This window comes from Pagrus pagrus, assembly GCF_965226575.1.
Source record: "Pagrus pagrus genome assembly, chromosome: 11".
NCBI lineage: Eukaryota > Metazoa > Chordata > Actinopteri > Spariformes > Sparidae > Pagrus > Pagrus pagrus.
Window position 1 is genome coordinate 23,026,810 of NC_140195.1, and position 21,245 is coordinate 23,048,054.

The window sequence follows — 21,245 nt, forward strand, 5'->3', positions numbered from 1 at the left end:
CACATGTCTGTGGATCATTGCCTCAGTAGTAAGTGCTCTACCCATGCTATGTGATCATAACAAGAATCTACAGAAAACCACATAAATTAAGCAAATATTAATTTACTAGAGTTTTTTCCTCTGCATAGTGTGATGTTTTACTATTTTGTTAATAGTTTGACATTTGTGTTAGGCCAACACTGAATCTTTACTGAAAAGTTTAGGTCATTCTGTAGTTACTGCCATATTTTAACAGACTACATCTTTTTTTTTAAATGACAGGCGATAGTGTACAGACTCTTAGTCACGAACCGTAAAACAGATTGGATTTCAGCCTTGAGCATCCTGTCTTGGAAACAGTGAAAACTATTCAAGCAACAGCACTGTGTAACGAAGAGCATGTGATGCCTACCTGTGTGTCTGAGAATAAAGCAAACATAGCTTGAAATCTGATTTGCATGAGTTATTACAGGCTCATCATTTTGCTCATAGCTGAGGCCACACTTTACAACCCTATTGCTGCTGAACTGTAGGATCCGTTCATACCAAGAATAATAATGCTTTGCTGAACACTGTCATTTTTCTTAAGGATCTGAAATAGGCAGCATCAATATCTGCCCAGCTTTTACTTATATATAAGAAAATAATAAATGGGACACGAAGACGTAACGTGAGCGTGCTGAGCACCAACAAACTCCTTTTCATTTTCTCACCCACATGTCACAAATAGTAACAACTCTTACCCTATGGCAACTCTGAGGGACACACTACCTTTTGTGCTCTCTGGTGGGGGGCCCTATCACGTCACTACGTTCCCGATAGCGCAGGTTTTAAGACTGTCAGCCATGAGCCATGGAAGATGGTATCGTTACAAATGTTTCCTGGTATTTCGGCCTGCCTGGGTTGTAAGGCACTACTGACTGCAAGTCACCAATTCTCTAAGAGGGGAATCGCTCAGCGTCTGTAATCAATTTGACTGTATTAAAGCTAGTTAACATTCTGCTTCCAGCAATGAGCTGAAACCACGCCTGGGAGTCACCACACAGTTCTTATTTTGAATTGGGTAACAGGAAGCATCCTGTTGTCGACATGTCTGATGCTCCTGCAGTCAAAAAATTTCAGGCTCCTGTTCTCGAAACAACACATTAAAAGCAGACACATTTTAAGGCTGGTGTGCACAGAATGTTCCTTAATTATGTGGCGAAAATAGTATGACAACCTCTGGTTGAACTACCACCCTCAGGCTGTGCTTGGCCTTTCTAAGATGTTAAACAGATTCTGCTCCATTAAGTGTTTCTAAGGCATGGTTGAGGAGGCACACTCGAGATGGAGACCTCAATAATTTGGTATGCATGTTTGAAAAGAAACAGGAACTCAACGCAATATCTTGGAATGAAGCTTTGACTAAAATGTTAATCTCAATTACTCTTAAGAATGCCGTGGCCATGGTTTTCAAGTTAATCTATTAATCTTTTATGATTTCTAGAACAAATAACTACACAACTCAACAACTACAGATGAAAGTGAAATTAAATACTTAAGTGTCCCTGATAAACCAATGTTACTGCACTGTTTTTTGTATTCATACAAACTAAAACCTACTTTACACTAAATTGCAGTTCTGATCTTTATTTTTATTCAGTCAACCTATGTTTCTAATCAACTTACTTTTCCATACCAGAACTGTGTAGATTAAAAAAAAACAAATGAACACACCCACACCAACGGAGACAGAGAGACGGAGAGCTCTTTGATTGGCTGTAAGAGGCTCTCGGATCATATCGCTCGTTCTGTCACGCCTGTGAGCCCTTATGTAACTATGACATACATGGCACCATACATACACAACTAGCACATCCCTCCATATTTGGACAATAGCTATCACAAGTAACCTCAATCTAAGGGTCTCTTTAGGTTAAGACGCTAAAAAATATATAGACAGTTTGAGTCATACTAAAGAAAAAAAGATAGGAGGACCCTCAATTTCAAAGTTTAACATCTACATAAGTAAAGTTAGTAAAGTGGTCCAACAATAATATCCCTTGTTCCAGATTATCATCAAGGTTTGCAAATTAACAAACTCTATGACCCCATGGGCCTCACCTTTTCATTTGGCCCTCTCAGCTTGTTTCTTTCCAATGGCAAATAACCTCATTACCAATCATTTGAAACCTCAAAGACAAACCTACCGACGCAGCTGTTCCATTCATAAGTCCAGTGTACAGACACTAGCCTAGCAACGTGTCTCTGTGCTGTCCTCTGAGGACTGGCAAAAACATCCAAAGCTGCAGGGACAAAGAGCGAGAGGACCAGACACAGACGGAGAGAGAGAGACGAGGAGAGAGAAATTAAGACACAAGAGCTGTTGCCATGCGAGTACTGAGCGATGATACAACACACACACACAGCTCTTTGTTTCTCTTTACACACACCTATCTCAATAGGTAACACACCTCTGCAGCCAGTGAAACACAGACCACAAGTCAATTATTACAGACACACACACACACATATACACACACACTCTCTGAAGCACAATGAGATGAATGCTCGTTGATATATATGATATCTAGAAAGGGAAATAATTAAATTCAAGTTGCCTGAAACAAAATAGGATTGGTGGAGTTCAGTAACTAGCTTGTGAATAGTCCTGCCTGGCCCGATGAGTGGCTTCTCAAAAAGGGACAATTGGTGCGTTTCCACTAATATCCAGGAACTCCTAAACCAAGGGTCAACAAGTACATTTGTCCAAGTGCCAGGTTTTTTCCAAGCAGACACTGTAGGCACCAGACTTTAAATAAGAAAAAAATATTTACACTTAATTGGCCAATTAATGTTTGATACTTTCACTATCTAATAAGTGATGCTATTTATATTAGTCCATATCGGTATGAACAAACTTCTAAAAAATATGGCAAATCCATAATGATAGCCAACTTAGCAAGACAATGCTCTATGAACTCTGCCAAGGGGGAACCAGTGCTCTATACAAAGCGAACAAATCAACTAATGACTGCATCCTTATTTCAACAAAAAGGTCCCAGGAAGCAAACAAAAGTACCAAAACAACATTTGGCCACACTCTGGACAAACTGGGCCGGTTCCACTGGTGAGTATGGACCTTAATCTTTGTACTACTCCAGTACAGAAGAGGTCTATTATGCTCATCGCCACTGACTATTCCAGGACAATCTCTGTGAGAGCAACAACTAGTGTACCATGCTCATTCCGACTGCAACAAACCAGGGCTGCATCATCTCGTTTTCTATTGAGGTTTCTTCAAATGTCTGTCGTCATATTTTCTGACGCCATCATCCTTAATGATAAATCCTCAGACAAAATAGTATATATATATTGATTATAGTGATTAATTAAATTAAATGGAGTGCCTAGTGCCAAGCTAATGCAAAGATATAATGATTTGTTTTTATTAACAACTTAATTCACTGAAAAGGGCATTTGAGCTGCAATTAGTTTAATGTAATATATAGTGCTGTTAAACTGCTGCTAGACCTCCCTGTTAATTGTGACCATTTCAGGAAAAGAGCTGATTGTTGAGTCGCTTTGGGTTGGTGGCTCAGTCTGAGTCAGGGTCATTATTTGAAGACCCGGCAACGAAACTCAACTACCATGCAAAAACCTAAGCTGCACAGCATTTGAATGTCGATTTCAAATTTGAATGTCAGCATCACGAATGAAGCTTCGAAGGCTCCAACTATTCGGCACAGCCCTACAACAAACACTGGTTGTCCCCATTATTCATTTTGAAAGTAGTCTCATCACATTGGAAAAATTACAGAAATTTCTTGCTATGTTGTTGAAATTTGACCAACCTCCTAGTTAGCCTGGAAAAAAGAGGGCAAGCAAAAAAAACTTTATTTGTTAATTGTTTTATTGCGGATACATTAACGAGAAGAGAAAAAAAGAAAAACTGGATTTTCTGACACTTTCAGTCTCCCATTTCACTGCTCCTTGTAACTTTTCCAAAAGTCAAACATCACACGGTTGTCCAACAGTAAGAACAACATTTTTGGTTGCTGTCTGATGTGCAAAAACAGTTTGTCACTAAACCATGGTTCTTGAGATGTAGTGGAAAATAAATAGGCAAGGGATAAAGGGGCTATTATATCCTGATTTAAATCAGTTCAGTTTCTTGGGCTGCTTAGTTCCTGGAATGTTTGGTCAAAAAAGGCCAAATGACTAGCATCACACACACAGTACAATTTTATAGTATCCATAAAGTACGCAAAAGACCATGAAGCTGTTAAAAAAAACTCCAAAAATGTCGTACTGCTCTTTACTGATGAATATCGTTGCACGTACTTTCTTGTCTCAACACCATTTTAGCGCAAAATCTAAACAACCTAAAGAGGAGAATAATTCAGGTGCCTTCACAACTGGGATGTCGTCTCACTATAAATTGTTTCCGAGGCGCAGATTTTGCAGACTGTGTGTGATTTGATTAAAATCTACCAACGTGCTTTAAAGGTCATAGCTACAAGACTAGGGTTAGGATAAAGGAAATGGGTTTTCATCTGCCAATCCCAGAGAAAGAGGTGGGATTATATTGTAGCCTGAGAAGCAACATTTGGATCAAGAAGCACAGTCAGGCCACTGTGTCGGAGGGAGTCCAACACAGAGCAGCATTTTGCTGTGGCCACTCACTGTGCATTAGTGCAGAACGCTGGGGATGCAACTGTTTCAGGGTTGTGTACTTGTGGGTAAAGTTGTAGGTAAACATGCTAGAAATTGTCTTGTCCAAGACTCCCAGTTTTCATCTCAACAACACAGAAAAAGCATATTGAAAATGTGGGGGAAACAAAACAACGCTGTATCACAGCTATAATTGTTTTAGAACATTATCTACTGTACATCATCGGTAGTAGGACACATTGGTGCTGCCTGAGGGAATGGAAGTAGAAGTGCATATCACAAGACCCTTAGCAAGAGAGTTTAAATATCAACAGCTGACAAACAACTTCTTATTACAGTACGACCGCAAGTATGAAATCAAATTCACTCGACCTCAATCACAAGACTAACCTCGATTAAGTGCATCCACTGACAGCAGTGATTTGGTAAAAATAAGCGCTAACGTCGCCAACATCTATCATGGTCTGCAGAGGGAGGACTTGCACTGCTGGCTACATTAACAACTGCTCAGCAGAATGGAAATAAAACTTATAAGGCACAACATCAATATAAAAACACACACGCGGGGGTGCGGGCACACACACAGGCGCAGTTAAAAATGATAACAGTAAGAATCTATCTATATTTTCTCCCCTAACAATCTCTCAATAAAACATGTCCGACAAAAACAGTGAGAGAGAGGCTGGTGCAACCAAAAAATTATCGGCCAATCAGCCCTGGATGAGGACATCAGCCCAGGAAGAAAAGCACAAAAGGGACCCAAACACACACACACACACACACACACACACACACACACACACACACACACACACATACAAATTATATAAAAAATATTTATAGCCATATAGCTTGCATTTTTCTGGCCAGAACACGATTAAAAGGCAAGGGATGTCGAAAGTAACAACTTCAAGGATTTGAGCCACTGGCCGTGACCTCCCTTTTGCAAGATAAGAATGTATCAGAGGAAGAAAAAAATATAACATAAATGCAGCCCACACATCTATGCAGACACAGCTGCACGAGTCGAACTAACAGCACTGAGATGATGAGGAAACAGAAGTAAGATTTTGAGGGACTCATGTAAGTCAAGTCTGTCATCAAAAAATAAAAACAATGGCTCAAGGACTGTTTTTCTGAGCAAAGACTAAAATTAGTCCAAGACAAGTATCTGTTTTGCAATTAATCTCACCATTTGGTTTTGTTTTAGTCAAGAATGTGGCTTAATCCCCATGCTGAGGATAATCCCATATAATTGTTGACTGATTTCCTTTGTGTCTCTGTCTCTGACTGAAGCGATGAGTCTGTCCTCTTCAGGTTCCTTCTGCTAGAACTCAGTGTTAATCCTCTGGGAACGAAACACTGTCTCATTCTGAGCAGGATGCTGAGCACACAGTCTCCCTCACACATGCACAGACACACAAAAACAACCATTCAGTGTAGTGTGAGTCAGCACGTTCCAGTAATACGTGCTTGAAAGTTAAACCTGCTAGGGTACAGTGAAACTAACCTTTAAACCCTTAACCGTGTCCTCCCTTAAATACCAACACTGTGACACTCCTAATTGAGTTAATACAGTATAAAACATGTGCACAAAAGCAATTTTGTCATCAGCATTGTATGTGACTGTACTGGTGTGTGACTGGCTGAACTGGGAAAATCTGGTTAAGCTGGATTTTTGCTTCCAACGCTACACTGGTTGCACTGGTGCACCTAAATGTCCTTCCTATCATTTCATTCCTTTTTCATTTAGGTTCACCCAATAATACACCATAAAGGTGCCGATACATGTTTCTTTTCCTTTAAATCACAGCATACGCAACAGTTTCAGTCCATTTGTGCAGCAGTGCAACTTTGCCAGATCTCAAAATAAGAACATTCGAGTCCTTCTTCAGCTCACTAAAAGAGAAGTGTTTGTTGATGTGGTCATTATCGTTAACAAAGAACAGAAAGAGAAAGCGAAAACCAACCCATGATGACCAATCAAACTCTTGCACATGGTCTCCCCCATGCGATGTGCTATAAATAAATACATCACTAAACCATCTTTAGTGGGGAAACTGCTGCAGAGAGAAACTACACAGACCAAATCACCACCTTTTATAGTCAATCATGTACTAACCCTAACACATCTAAAGTGGGGTCCAAAATGACCATGTTCACATTACACCATATCTTTAGCAAAGAATCAGTGAGTTAAGTTTTAAAATGTAGTTTTTAAATTACCACAGTACTTAATAATAATTTAACTGCTAACTGCACAACCTGACAAATTCCTGCAAGAAATGAATAACAGATCAATATCTGTACATTGCTTATTATCACTAATATTGGCCAGTATTTCAATACAGTGCTGTTATGATGTTTAATCTGAAGCAGGCTTGTTGTCTCAGTTTGTCCCTGCTGAACAACATGCACTCCCAATGACCACGAGCCAATCAAAGCGAAGCAAAACAATACAAAGGCTGCCTATCAGACAAGCTCCTCATTGGCTACCTGTTACTCAGCTCTATCATAAATTATACATTCAGTATTGTTTCTGTTGCCTGGATGGTTGCCTAGACTAGCTCAAACTGTGCCCTATCCCCATGTGGCAACCCTCTGTAGATTTTTAAGACGCACAAAAAGAAAATGAAGCTGTATGTTACAAATATAAATTGCACAGTTTAAAAAGGGAGCGAGCAGATCTAAAACACTACAACTTGTGTACCTAAATATTTCATGATACATCTGCCTTAGCGTGTGTTGGTGCTGCCATCACTGCAACATTCCTCGCAGCTGTGTTGAAAGCTTTTAGGACATGTCTTGCAAAATCTCTTTCCTGTTCCCTAAAGTATAACCACAGAACTCAAAAGGACATACTGCATAATTGAAAAAATCTCGTTAGGTGTTCTCAGAATATGAGCACTTAAGTAGGCTTACTACACTAAATCAACAAACACGGAATAAATCTCTCATTCATGCATAACTGCCTCACTCAGCTGTTCTGCAGAGTGGAAGGAAGGCAGTCCGCTGGTACACTGTGATGCTCCCCTCTCAAATGGAAACCATCACCATAGCAACTAACTAAGGGGGTAATTAAGGCACCTTAGGGAGGAAGACGCATTACAACATGACAAAAGCTGTTATTCCATGGAGAATTGTCTGGTGTCTCGTGTAATGTAGCAATAAAATCAGCAGGTGTGTGTGTTCCTGTGGACATGTCGTAAACAAAATGTTAAGTGTAATTTCTCAAGGACTGTAAACAAATTAAACCGGTATTAGCTGTTTAATCATTACTGAAACAATGTTTTGGATTTCATGTAATATATATAAATGAATATATGTGAAATTTTCAAATACAATACAGCATCCTGAACTTTTTCAGTGAAATTTCATGTATACTATCACAGTCTGCAGCGAACAAATTTTTCCTAATTTTTCAGTTAATCAATCAATAAATTACCAAACAAAATATAAAAATAATTCAAACAAAATTACAAAAACATCCCAAAGTTACCATAACTTTATTTGTCTTTCCTCCATCTTGGTATAATGGCGACAACAAGAAAACTCTTGTATTCAAATAATGAATCACCTACGTGTGCTGGCAAAATACTGAAATATCGATACACATTGACTCTGAATATTTGAAATGGTTTCAAAAACAAGGTTTCACAGTATTGATACACCAATACTAGCGAGATGACATGCACCACTGTAGCGCTCACATAGCCCCCACTTACGTAGGTGTACTTAGATGCTGTTGTGCTTAACTCACAAGCCTTTTTATCTTTGAATGAAAACCTAAAATTTTCTGTCCTAAATGTTGTCAATGTTTCCCTGTGGTATCAAACATGCGATCGAATGTCCTTATTTTTCAAGGTATTGTATTGACGTTAGAAATTCATCCTCTATAGCTTATGAAATTGTCAGCAAATACGTTTTAGTCAATCAAATGCTTCAATAATACTTGTTTTAGCACAACTGTGTTGTAGTCTGCACTTCAACTTTAGAAAATGGCAGTGCTCAACACAATCAAAGGATTCAATTTATTATCAGTCCGGCAACAATTGTTACTGATTTATCTACAAGAGATAAATATTGAATGTTGTAGTAATGTTAACAGGACATACCCTCAGTATCTTATACACACATCAAAAAATTAGTCCGCATTTTTGTCCATTATTGTAATGCAATGTTCCCAAGTGGTAGTCAAAATATTTCAATATGCGAAACAACAAGATATCAGTGAGTATTTAAACAGACTCTCAGTCTTAATGTAAGCACTGTTTCCCAGCAGCAGGTCACTTGATGCAGTAGTGTAATCTCTGCCTCTGAGGGACAGACTATCAGGGGGAGCACACAAACAGCCTGCTGTGTCAGTGTAAACCTTGGTGTCACTGACCTCAAGTACACCAACGTTAAAAGACAGAGCTTTGTTTAGTCTGTCCTGTGAGTCAGATCGAGATGGTGATGGAGGCGGCGAGAGGCCAAACAGGCAGGGGAACATTCCCACTGTTTGCAGTGACAGTAAAACGCGATAGGAGCAACTTTAACCTACTCCTTGCCTGAGATTTGAACTAACAGTCGGACCAGATAACTTGCTAGCACTGCCAGCTAATACATTAACAAATAGCCAGAAATTAATATGTCACTCAATTCAAGCTGAGTGATGTTGATGAAGTCTTCACTGACAACTTAACAACGTACAACTCGCTACACAGGAGCCAAGGACAACCCATCCCAGATGCTATGCTACCGTGAAATGTTCGCTTGCTAGCAGTTATACAAGCTTGTCAAATTAAAACTTAAATAATCTGAGCCGACATGTTTTTTTATTAAAGCAATGTAATTTAAACATCATATGGGACACTGCTTGTCCCAAACAACACTCGCCATACAGCTGCAACTCTGACAGGACGTTGGGGAGCTTTTTGACAGCCAGTATTAACGTTAGCGGGCGGGCTAAAAGAGGAAAAAGGTGGCTAACGAGCGATGTTAGCAACCGTTCTTGAGCACAAAAGGCAAAGCAAATCTTGTGCCATGGAAAACACAACAAAAGAACACAGACAGAGTGGTTTGTTGTTGGTCGCCTTACCTCGGTGGTTTGTGCAGGGTGAACGTTTTGACAGGTCCAGAGAGATGAGCAGGAATTTAGTGTAGCCTGGGATTGACACAGAAGCGGAAGTCGCTGGTATCAGGGGCGTGGCTAGATACGTGACAGGCATGGTCCGCAGCCAATCAGGTGTAACGCATGGAACAATTGACCAATAATAATACGTGTTGAGTGGCCGGCAGAAAAGAATGGATAATATGAGCCATTTGTTTAAAATGTTTTGGTTTTACTTATATTTTTTATTATTATTATTATTATGATATGAATATTTGGGATGTAATCCACAGCATGCTAAACTTCACTGTAGTTTTTTCTAATATTGTGCTGTTATTAATTACTGAAATGTATGTAGCCTTTTTCTGAAGTAAATATAAAGTTATGCCTGGAATCATGTCACACAATCACACATCTCAATTATAATTCTTTGATCTCACTGTTACTTTTAAATCATTTTGTTTCAATGATGATATTAGATATTTGTGAAGCCAACAAAGGTGGATTGGGTAACATAGGTGGCTACTAAACCACACCCCGATGGTTTCATATTCCAGACTCCACTTGTTATCTCCTAAAGTAGTTAAACTGAACATGGTGAGAATGACTGGAATTTTTTTCTCTGCTCTGGATGGCTTTGTGGATGTTTCATGCCAGCAGTCGATGAGGGTGAAATGTTAATGATCTGAAGATTACTAAAAAATTCTAACAACTTTATATCTTAATCTGTTCCTTCTCTGAGTGTCTGTACACATAAAGAGATGTGGTGATGATTTATGTTTGTGAAAAGAAAGACTTGAGGTTGACCATCAACCACTAGCATTTTTAGGTGGCACATTTAAAAATAAATATCATAGTTATTTCACAACACAGTTCACAGTTGTGAAATGTATCACAGAAAATGTTACTTTGGTCAGCTCCACAGTTCTTGCTGTCTAACATTTGGCCTTTGGATAGCTGGTGTTCATTTCAAACCCTGTTAATGAGACATCAGCTTGGCGAGTATCGTCCTCATCAATAATGTAGTCAGTCATGGATATGTTTGACACAGCTGGCTGCCTGCTTAGGGAATAACACAGGCATGACAAAGTATTGTGGTCCATACTGACAGCATCTCCAATGGACTCTCAGTCGTTCTGTATACATCTCAATGAAGCACAACAAAAGCTGAGTACCAAAAGTGGAGACAGCATCTTTAAAAAAAAGAAAAAAATTGAGTAAGTTTTTCTTGGTTCTAAAACTGAAATCAACACATGACTGCACAAAGAAAAGTGGCCTCTTCAACAATGATTTGCTGTTATAGGCAGCATCAGACAGACAGGCAGTGTGTTTCTCTTCCCACCATTACATAACAACCATGATGGTGCGATGAGAGGAAGAAAGAACAGAGAATAGGATGAGAGAGAGCAGGAGAGGAGGAGTGAGCCGGCAGAGAACAGTGGAGCAGACCAGAAAATGGTCTCCATTCAGGCTCACAGTGGGACACAGAGCCCTGCTTGTACACAACCACACGCACAAAGACACAGTCATATACTGAACATACAGATGCTCACACAAGCTGAAAAAATGCACAACCCCGCATACAAGGAATGTGTTGCTGCGGGTGCTGTGCATTTGAGCAAATATTCAGTCCAAATAGAGAGGCTACATGTGCATGTATGCTTTGAGAGTGAGAAAGGGAGACATGTAAATGACACTTGTTCTGATCGATTCAAGGAAGATCAATCCTGAGGAGGAAAACAACATCTCTACTTTCCTGAAGACAGAAGGAAGCAGTGAGCCACAATTATAAGTATATCTGGCTCACATCATCAATTTCTGTACTCGAATAAACATTTGAATAGTTTACTTCCTGTTTGCCAAATTGCCTCCCAACACAAAAACAGTTGTGGTTAGGCAAATTCTTTGATCTTTATCAGACAATCTCACCAGGAAAGAGCTTTTCAGTCTCATGTGTCCTACACTGCTACGCTACACTGTTACTGCATGTCCCTCTGTTGACCACTAGACGGAGGTAGAAGATAGATAAACTTTGTCCCCAAATGCTGATCTAGTCATCACTGAGCTTGTGCAATTTGGAGCTGGATAATTGGTGTTTTACTTGTTCGGGTCCTCTAATAGCTGGGCCCCCATAATCATTGCTGATATTAACTGGTTGTGATGCAATAAGAAAACAAAACTCTTTGAAGAGGCTTGGGTGAAAGGAAAAAAAATGTGAATCATAAAACTAGTATTAAATCATAAAAGACCTTCTGTGATGTAATAAATGTTTATTTGATAATCAAGATACCAGTGGTGGAATAATTAATTAGATATTTGCTGTAGTAGCTGAAGTCAGTGTTGTAAAAAAGTACCCAAAAGTTGCACTTGAGTAAAAGTAAAGATATCTCGTTAAAGCAACATAATGTAGACATTGGCATATGGTGTGATTTGGCACAGTGGTGTTGCACTGTGGAGGACCCACAGTGCAACACCACTGTAATAAATCCTAGGTCTGTAACAATTTGTCAGACATATTGTAAGTGCTAACTACAAACAAAACTCATTACATCACAACAATGTTATGTGTTGAAAAGGACACAATTTCCTTTGTAGATGACAAAGATGATGATTATGAGGGTGATGATGACATCTTCCAGCGCCGCATCAGGCCTTAACGGTACCAAGACCTACCATCGCCTTCAGCTGAGTCCTGGAGCTGCCTCCTAGATGACAACAGCCGAGTCCATCGATGTCTGGCCTCAAGTCCTAGAGAAAGCCGAGCAGGTGAGAGAGCAACAAGGAGGATCTTCCTGCGAACAGGCCAAGGTTTCTTACTGATGTTATTGTGTAGCAGATGTTTTAACTTATACATATATACTGGTACAGCTTATGCCAAAAGGGACCTACAGTAAATGCAGACACAGAGGTAGGCAGGTAAAAAAAAATAAAAACCAAGCTTTAATGCTGGTTAGCAAAGTCTAAAATCCAAAAAGCAGACAATGGAAGGCAGGTGAGGGAATGTCCAAGGAAAACCGAAAAAATTAAAGCTAAAAACCGGAAAAGGGACAGGAGATGCAGGAGACACTGGTTGAAAACAGGATAAAAGCAGGCGAACCAACAAAGAGTGAAGAGGAAAAACAGGCTTAAATATACAGGAGTACTAAACAAATGGAACGCAGGTGAAAAAAGGGCAGTAAAACATACAAAAAGAGGAATTGAAGAGTAAAACTTGACACATGAGGATTTAAATAAAAAATAAAACCGGAGATGACTCAACCAAAAATCCTGACCATGACAGAGTGAGAAGGAAGTAAGAAAAGAGTAGTGAGAAATTCAATTAATAATTTGTGCAAAAATAGATTTAATCGAAATACAAACACAGAGGCAGTCTGGTGAAGGAACAATAGGAGAGTTTTAATGCTGGTAGTAAAGTCTAAAATCCAAAAAGCAATCAACAAAAAGGCAACAAGACAAATTCCAGAAAACTAACGAGTTATACGTAAACCAAGAAGCCATGCAGAACCAATCAGGAACACAGGAGATCAGGACAAGTGGAAACAGACAAACCACCACGGGCTTAAATACACAGGGAGTGACTAACTAATGAGACAGAGGTGTACACAGAAATAGGGCGGGAAAGCAGACAAAGACAGGAAGTGGAAAGTAAAACATGACAGGATAAATCTTTACCATAAAATTGGAAATTACAAAACTAAAAACCCAGACCACGATACTTTGTGTTGATCGGAGCCCATTGAGGCATTAGACTGTAATATCTCAACTGGCTCCGACACTGGCCACGCTGGCCCTGGAGTGAATGGTGTGTCTGCTGAGACACTGCCATTCACTTCATACTGGTGAAGAAGGTAAGTTCAAGAGTCTGTTATATGAAGACATGATATATAGTTTGTTCATTTAATATCACTTATTTAAGTTAAAGATTACTCCCTCTTTGTACTTTGATTTCTTCCATTTATTTACTGAGGTGAAGGTGACTTAAGGACACACAGGTATGTAAACCTTTAATAACATTATCAAACAAGTGTTACAGGTTTTATGATTAGTAATTCAGTGATTCCTCATGTGTTATGTTCCCAACTTATGTTCCTTCAGCTGCTGCCACTGGCCGACCCCATCACCTTCCAGAGGTGATAAGGGAGCAGAGTGACCTCCTGCCAGTGTACAGCTGCTCAGCCACCAGGACCCCTGCAGCGCCTCCCTGTGGTAACACAGGGTAACTGTAGGGGCGCTTGTAGCAGCCCACCTGAGAGAGAAGACATCGTGGAAGACCGAGACTCAACGATCCAGCAGTGCATCCAGGGTTTCCATGATGACGAGGAAGAGATGTTCCCTCCCAACCAGACCAGAAGGACGACCGAGGACAGGACAAGATGGAGAGCATGTGGTGTTTGAGTCTACACAGTAAGTAATTGTTCAGACTACAAAGTGACATGAAGTTGTGATAAGCTAAAAATATCTGATAATTATATATCAAATATTCATGACTTGTTTTTCTGATGACAGGACTCCTGTGTTTTGTGAGGCAAAGGAAGACGTCCCAGTCCAGGCGATTGTGTTAAGAATCTGAATCTGTAAAGCAAGAGCAAAAGTACAGAATCTCCCTCTGAAACGCAATGGAGTACACATATAAAGTAGCATCAAGTGTAAATACTCAAGGTGCTTGTACCTCAAATTTGTACTGAACTTAAACGTATGTAGTAACTTCCACTACTCCAAGTTACCAGGTACAAGCACTGCACAGCTGTCTGATCCTCGTCTGAAAAACCAAGCCAAGATAATCATGCAATTAATTTTCTTTCTTATTTTATGAAACAATGATGTGACTTTTGAATCACTCATATACACACACACACACATGCCCTGCACACTTTTGAGGAGCCCTGCAGTGTCAGTGGGAGCTCTGTGATTCAATATCATCATATATCAGCCATGTGCTGTACCCAGCAGGACGGGAGAGCTGAGGAGAAACTTGTTATTCCAGATAAAGTGAGCCACATGAGACTCATTTCACTGGCAGGAGAAAAAATTCCTCTCTGACTCTCGCAGGGGGATTCAAAATAATCAGTTGAGGCTGACAACACTGCTGCAGAGCTGCTAGTTTTAGTCTTCTTCAGCAACACTGTGATAAAACATGTGGAGGTGATTAGTAATATGCAGTAATCATGAATGCAGTGCAGATTCTAGTTCCTCTGAGATGTTTAAAGTTTTAGGTGCCAAAAAACTGCTGTGTGTGCATGTGTGTGAGTTTGAACATTAAAGACACATTTAAAGTAATAGTTTGACATTTTGGGAAATATGTCAATATGCTATCTTGCTGAGAATATAAATACAGCTAGTGCAAGCGGCCATTAGCTAACTTAAATAACAAAAGAAAATCAATTTCAGAAAATAATTGCAAGCAGAGGTTGCAGAACAACATATAATAAAAAGTAAATAAAGGGAGAAAGAGCATATCTGTGTCCTCATGTCAGCAGGCAGGACTGTACATAGTGGCACTGCTGATGCCGCTCATCTTCAGAAGCACCAACACACACCAACTGCTTTCCAATTACTGGACTGAAGATAACTTGTAAGGACAGCAGGTTTCTATTATCGTCTTCTTTCCTCCAGCAAAGCAGACTGGAAATCATGCACTCTAATACCCAGATTGGACGACAATGAAAGGCACATCGGGGTGTTTTTTTCACAGATAATTAGTAAAATATGCTCATTGTTAACGAGTATTTGCTGGTTGGTCGGCTTGGTTTCCTCCCTCCGGTCTTCCATCGGGGCCGAAATGACAGTGGAGGTGGTGTGAGGTGGTGTGAGGCGTCATGCTGCCATCATGGTGTTCATCACCTCATTTACACTCATATTCTTGATGGGAGGTCAAACGGGTGATCGTTTCAATGACAACAAGAAAGCAAGTAATGAATGTTGGATATCAGAGGGCCACAGTATGTTGTTGCACCCGCTGTATGTCATTAGGTCTCATACTTTATGTAGGATTTGGCCACCTTGAATTTATACTCCGAACAACAGGGGACAGCATCACCAGAGTATTTGCTAACTGCTCCCAACTGTATTCTGTGTATACATCCAAAGCTACTGTTAGCTTGTTAGCTCAGTTAGGCGTGCAGCTAGCTGGACTACCAGGGGGGTTGTTGGTGTTCAGACAGCTAGGACAGGAGCTTTGGACCACTGGAGGAAAAAAGTTTGCAGGCCCGGGTCTGGCTGGTTAGCATGCTAATTTCCATAGACATCTCTGCAACACAATACATAGATGTTTTTGACTTAACGTGAAAACTGTTTTTGTTAATTTTCTAATGTTTTAAACTAAAATTCTTACATATTCCACCTTTACGTTCATCACTGCCTGCAACAATCCCCAGCAAACAATTGAACTGGTAGCATTTGGCTGTGGTTTGACATGTAGAAGATATGGAGGAGACCAAGAAATGTCATGTTGGAACAACATTTGTGCTTACTGAATTGTTTTTGTGTATACAACAGCTGCACACACACTGAAAAAGTAAACCAGAAATGATTTTGATGTTAAGCCCCTGCAAGGCTAGCATATTCAAACCACATAACCCAGTTGCTAGCATAAATGTTGGCAATATAAGTCACGCAAACCACAGATATGTTACAACTTTACATTTGCTTTTTCTGTGTACACCTGTGTCAACCTGCAAGTTTCTTTAGGTTCAATTTTCCATTTAGGTTGTAACTTTATGGTGGTCTGGTTAGGTTTAGGTACAAAATATCCACTGGTTTCGTGCTTACAAATGTTGATGTTATCTCGAACTGTGGTGTTTGTCTTGTAATGTGAACGGGATATGACACGTATTGTAGAAAATGTCAGTATGGTATGAATGACATGTACAAACATATCATTTGTGGTTTGCACAAACCTAAACCGCCATCATTTTATTCTACCGACTTGGCTGAATCACACGTGGTGCGCTCTCAGCTTCTGCTAGCATACCTAGAGGCTGTGAGTGAATTAGTTAAAATTAGGGAGTGGTGCGCTAATATTTGTCTAGCTAAAATATACACTAACAACCCTGTTCTGCTGACAGGATGGAATAAAATTTAAAAAAACTACAGGTACTAATATGTGTGGGTGTGTTAGGGTAGAGGTGCCCTAATGACAGTGAGTCTAATTAATGTCACTTGGCATTTTACAAAGAGCTACCAGCAATGAGCAAACGACATTAACATTTCAGGGATGGTTGTAATAATACTTCTATTCCACCTTATTTTGAAAGGCTGACCACTACCCTGTGCTTTGTATGGGTCTGGGGGGGGGCTTTATGCGGGGCATTGTGAGGGCCAACATGGGTGCTGTTTGTGTAGCACTTGGGTTCTGCTTAATTATTCAATGAATGCCTTTTACCACCCTGTTATATGCAGCAAAGGATGGACTGTTCATTAATGATTCAAAGATCCATTCAGCTATTCCAAATTGCAATTTCCATGTTGAATTGGATCCTTAATAAGTGTGTAATCTCAGTATAGAGTTACAGTGTACAGAAGGGCGACCAAATAGTCGGTATGACATGGACCTCTCATGGAAGTGGACTTTGTGCAATATAATGACTGCAGGAAGATTTCACTAAAGATAAGTTGACTTGTCACTGTAGGAAAAGTGCAGGTGTAAATAATGATATTAATGACAGCTGAATTTCATTTAGCTGCCTCATCATTAATGTTATTAGTAACATCTGTGGTTTCCCTGATTAGACAAGTCAAAATATCTGCAGTGAAAATGCTGATTATGATAGAAATTTCTCATGTGTATGAATTGTCTTTGTTTTTATATGCAAAATAAAATGCATCACTTCCTCTGCACAACAGGATTTTCCACATTAAAGGGAATCTAAGATGCTTATTGTTTAAAACAACAGATGTAAAATCTTTTTCAGCTGGTTATGATTTACAGCAAATTAGTAAATCATTTCCTACTGGATTTCTCTGATCCAAACACATCATGCTCCTTTTATCGGGAGCCATTCAGAGTTTCTGGTGTGAATGAAGATATACAGTCTATCAGATATAATTCTGTGGCCTCCCTCTGCAGGATCATTGGCCATGAATGATTTAGAGACTGCGTGATTTCAAATTCACCCCTCCTGCTCAGAGCAGTATCTTTCTATAAATGTAAGATCTCTGCCAGAGGATTCACGGTCAAGTCACAGGAGAAAGAAAAGATAAAGGGAATAGTAAGAAACAGAAAAACAAAAACAAACCCACAACTCATCAGGTTTCCTCTTCACAGATTTTTTTTTCTTTAATTAACAAGTTTAATTTGAAATGACAACAATGGCCTCAAGCAAACACAAAAGTGCCTTAAATTCTGTCATTCTGTCTAATGACCAGCAGGGGGCAGAAGTCTGATTGTATGTAAACTTATGAGAAAATGACCCTACATCTTACTTGATTTGTTACATCAATTAACAGTTTCCTAATGAGTTTATAGTCTCAATCGTTCGTTTCAAGTTTTCTTCAACACAGCATGATGCTCATTTTGTAAATTACGGTTCCATTTACAGTGAAATAGACGATAAAGCAGTGTAAGCTTTATTGCACAGCTACCTGATTGACAAGTCCTCTGGTTCTCAGTCACATCCAATCAAAATATCCCCCCAGGACCACCAGTCCAAATATGGTCACTTCTGGCTCCAAAAAAACAATATGGCATCAACCACAATGCCAAACTCAAAAAACATAGTGTGTTTCACAAACCAGTGGGTGATGTCACAGTGGGTTTACACTGGGTTTCTCCTTAATCAACTGAGCCAAACTCCTTATTATATCACAGTTGCTATTGTGGCATTAATGGCACTAAATGTTGTTAAGGAGTAGACTATGTATATTTTTTTACTGTCTAGTTAATATCTTGACTCAGCTAAAATACTGTCTTTTTTTCAAGATGTATGTATTTTGGAGTTTTTAAAGCTGGTCTGAATGTGGAGTAGCTTCCTCTCTTCAAACAGAACCATGTGATTTCTCAAGTTGAAACAAACAGTGAAACCTGGCAGTGACATATGACGAAGAACATACTGGCACCATCATCAGTTTTGTCTTTATGACTCCTGCATTACTCTCATTATTGTTACAACACAATTACATTATTTGTGTGCATGTAAACACGGTCAGTATTAAAGCCGACCCTCTATACGAGTACATAAAAATGGCCATCACCATCAGTACTGATCCGTTTGTAGTAAAATCTATTCTAACTGCTCTAATTCTGTGTTTGCCCGTCTAGAGTTTCAGCTCATAAATCATTCACAGAGTGTGATTCTGCCACCGCAGACTGTATCGACATCTTGCATCGGTTCTATGATGAGAGTTTAATCTGATGACGGTTACAGTTTCATTAACAGCACAACTGAGACAGAAGATCAAGATCCGAGAGAAAACATAAATAGAGATGCTCCTGCATTAACATTGGAGGTTATAAATACTGGAATCCTGTGTGTAGAGTGTATACCGTACATGCAGTCATACTACTGAGGTAACACATGGTGAAGGCAACATGAATATGGTTATTATTAGAGATGGGGAGCAGAGGAGGAGGTCCCACTCTGCTTCTTAGCTTTAATAATGAAAAGAATCAGCTGTTAATAGCTGGAGATGACAGAACGTCCCTGTCACTTGTGGTAAATACTGCAGAAACACATTTTTACCCATTAACTTTTAGTTCCTACTTGCTCTGCATATATGTACCAGGAAACATGCTGTATAAAGGAACATAGTTACATAACATTTTGGGACAGTGTGATCAGGTAGATGTCACTGTTTCCAACATCATCGAACAAAGAGTGTGATCGTAAAATCGGTTCTGTTTGTTTTTGGACATTTTTGTGGATTGTATCAACAGCTCAGCTTTTAAATGAACACCAAATACATTTGGTGCAGACATTCATGGTCCCCAGAGGATGAGTCACTGACTCAGATTATCACCACCATCAGGTTCAACTTTTAACTTTTCCTGTGAAATATATCAACTATTGAATGAATTTCCATGAAATGTTGGTACACACATTCATACTCCGCAGAGGATGAACCCTATTGACTGATGATCACATACCTTTCCCTACAAAACCACAAAGAGTCTGACATTTGTGCCTTTTTTTGTGAAATATCTTTGCTATTGGCATCCATGTTTCCTTCAGGATTAATTGAAATCACTCTTGTGATGTCCCATACTAATACTTTAGCATACATGGAACTGGCAAATTAAAGTAAATAAAACATAATAAACACTGTTCGATGTAAAATTACAAGGACAGACAAATACTGCAAATTTTTAAATTGCTGTATTGTATTTTATTGTTTCATATTTCACAGCAACTGAAGGTCAGTTAATAATGACAGACTAATATCACCACTTTTTATGTTTTTCAGCCAGACTTGTGTTGTTCATTTAAGATTGTTCAGAGTGCAATTAGCTCTGTTTTAGTAACTGAACCAGAAAATGTGTTTTCTTTCTAGCTGATTTCTGACACTGAGGGAGAGAGAGAGACAGAGAGAGAGAGAGAGAGAGAGACAGAGAGAGAGAGAGAGAGAGAGAGAGGTGTAAAAGATGTAACCTGAGACTTACTGTACCTTGATACCATGTGCACAAGCCCCTCATGGACTGATGCTCTGACCTCCCACTACAGAGAGAAGCTGAATTAATCATGATGTGTTTGTGTCTGTACAGATATGCTGTGTACAGACATACCATGAGGATGACTGACCAAACATTAATTATGTAAGAATTCTCTTTTGTTAAAAACTTTCAAAAATATTTCAAAATGATCAACAGAATGTAAAGAAATACATTTTTTGACAATATGATGTATAAGTATTGTGTTGCAGAGATATCTACTGAGGTTAGCATGCTAACCAGCTAGCCCTGGGCCCGTCCCAGTCCAAATTCTCTGTGCTAGTGGTGTCAGCACCAACACTCCAGTCTGTAACACTAGATGCAAAACTGAATAAACAAACTGACCTTAAAGGACAACACAGTTTCATACTGTTTTACCTTGTTTATATGTGGCGGACCCTGCCACCTTTCTAGCTTCTAACAGTGTTCTGGTGACCTTATTTTCCTCGTTGTCTCATTACTGTTGTAAATATTAAAATTCTGAGTTTGAAACTACACAGTGCCCCTTTAATCAGGAGAGACACTTCTGCCAAACCAAATAAAGGCTTCATGTTTACTGTGATGTATCATCTCATTCTGTGGAAACTGTGTGTTTTCTGCTTGTGTTTCTTCCATTATTGCTTGTAGTTGTGTATTGATTACCAATTCCACATATAGTGTTATACGTGTAGCCTCTGATTGTTTCTGCAGGTTTGTTATGAGCAGTGTTTTCTCTCTTCTCCTTTCTATTGTGTACCTGGTTGAAATTTATTGTATTAAATTTCCTTCTGTACAAGAACAAACACTGACCTGTTCATTTTATAATATATCTGGCTTTCATGTAATGCATAATGAGCCATGGTGAGTCCTGCTCTGACTGCATCTCTCACATCATGGATT

At 39.3% G+C, this 21,245-nt stretch overlaps 1 protein-coding gene across 1 annotated transcript in view; it reads right to left on the minus strand.

Moving 5' to 3' along the window:
- Positions 1–9,809, minus strand: part of LOC311265237 (oxysterol-binding protein-related protein 2-like) — a 29,717-nt gene extending 19,908 nt beyond the window's left edge. The window contains exon 1 of the mRNA XM_084366679.1: positions 9,713–9,809. The gene's annotated coding sequence lies outside the window, so the exon portion shown is untranslated. The remainder of the gene's footprint in view (positions 1–9,712) is intronic.
- Between the last annotated feature and the right edge of the window lie 11,436 nt (positions 9,810–21,245).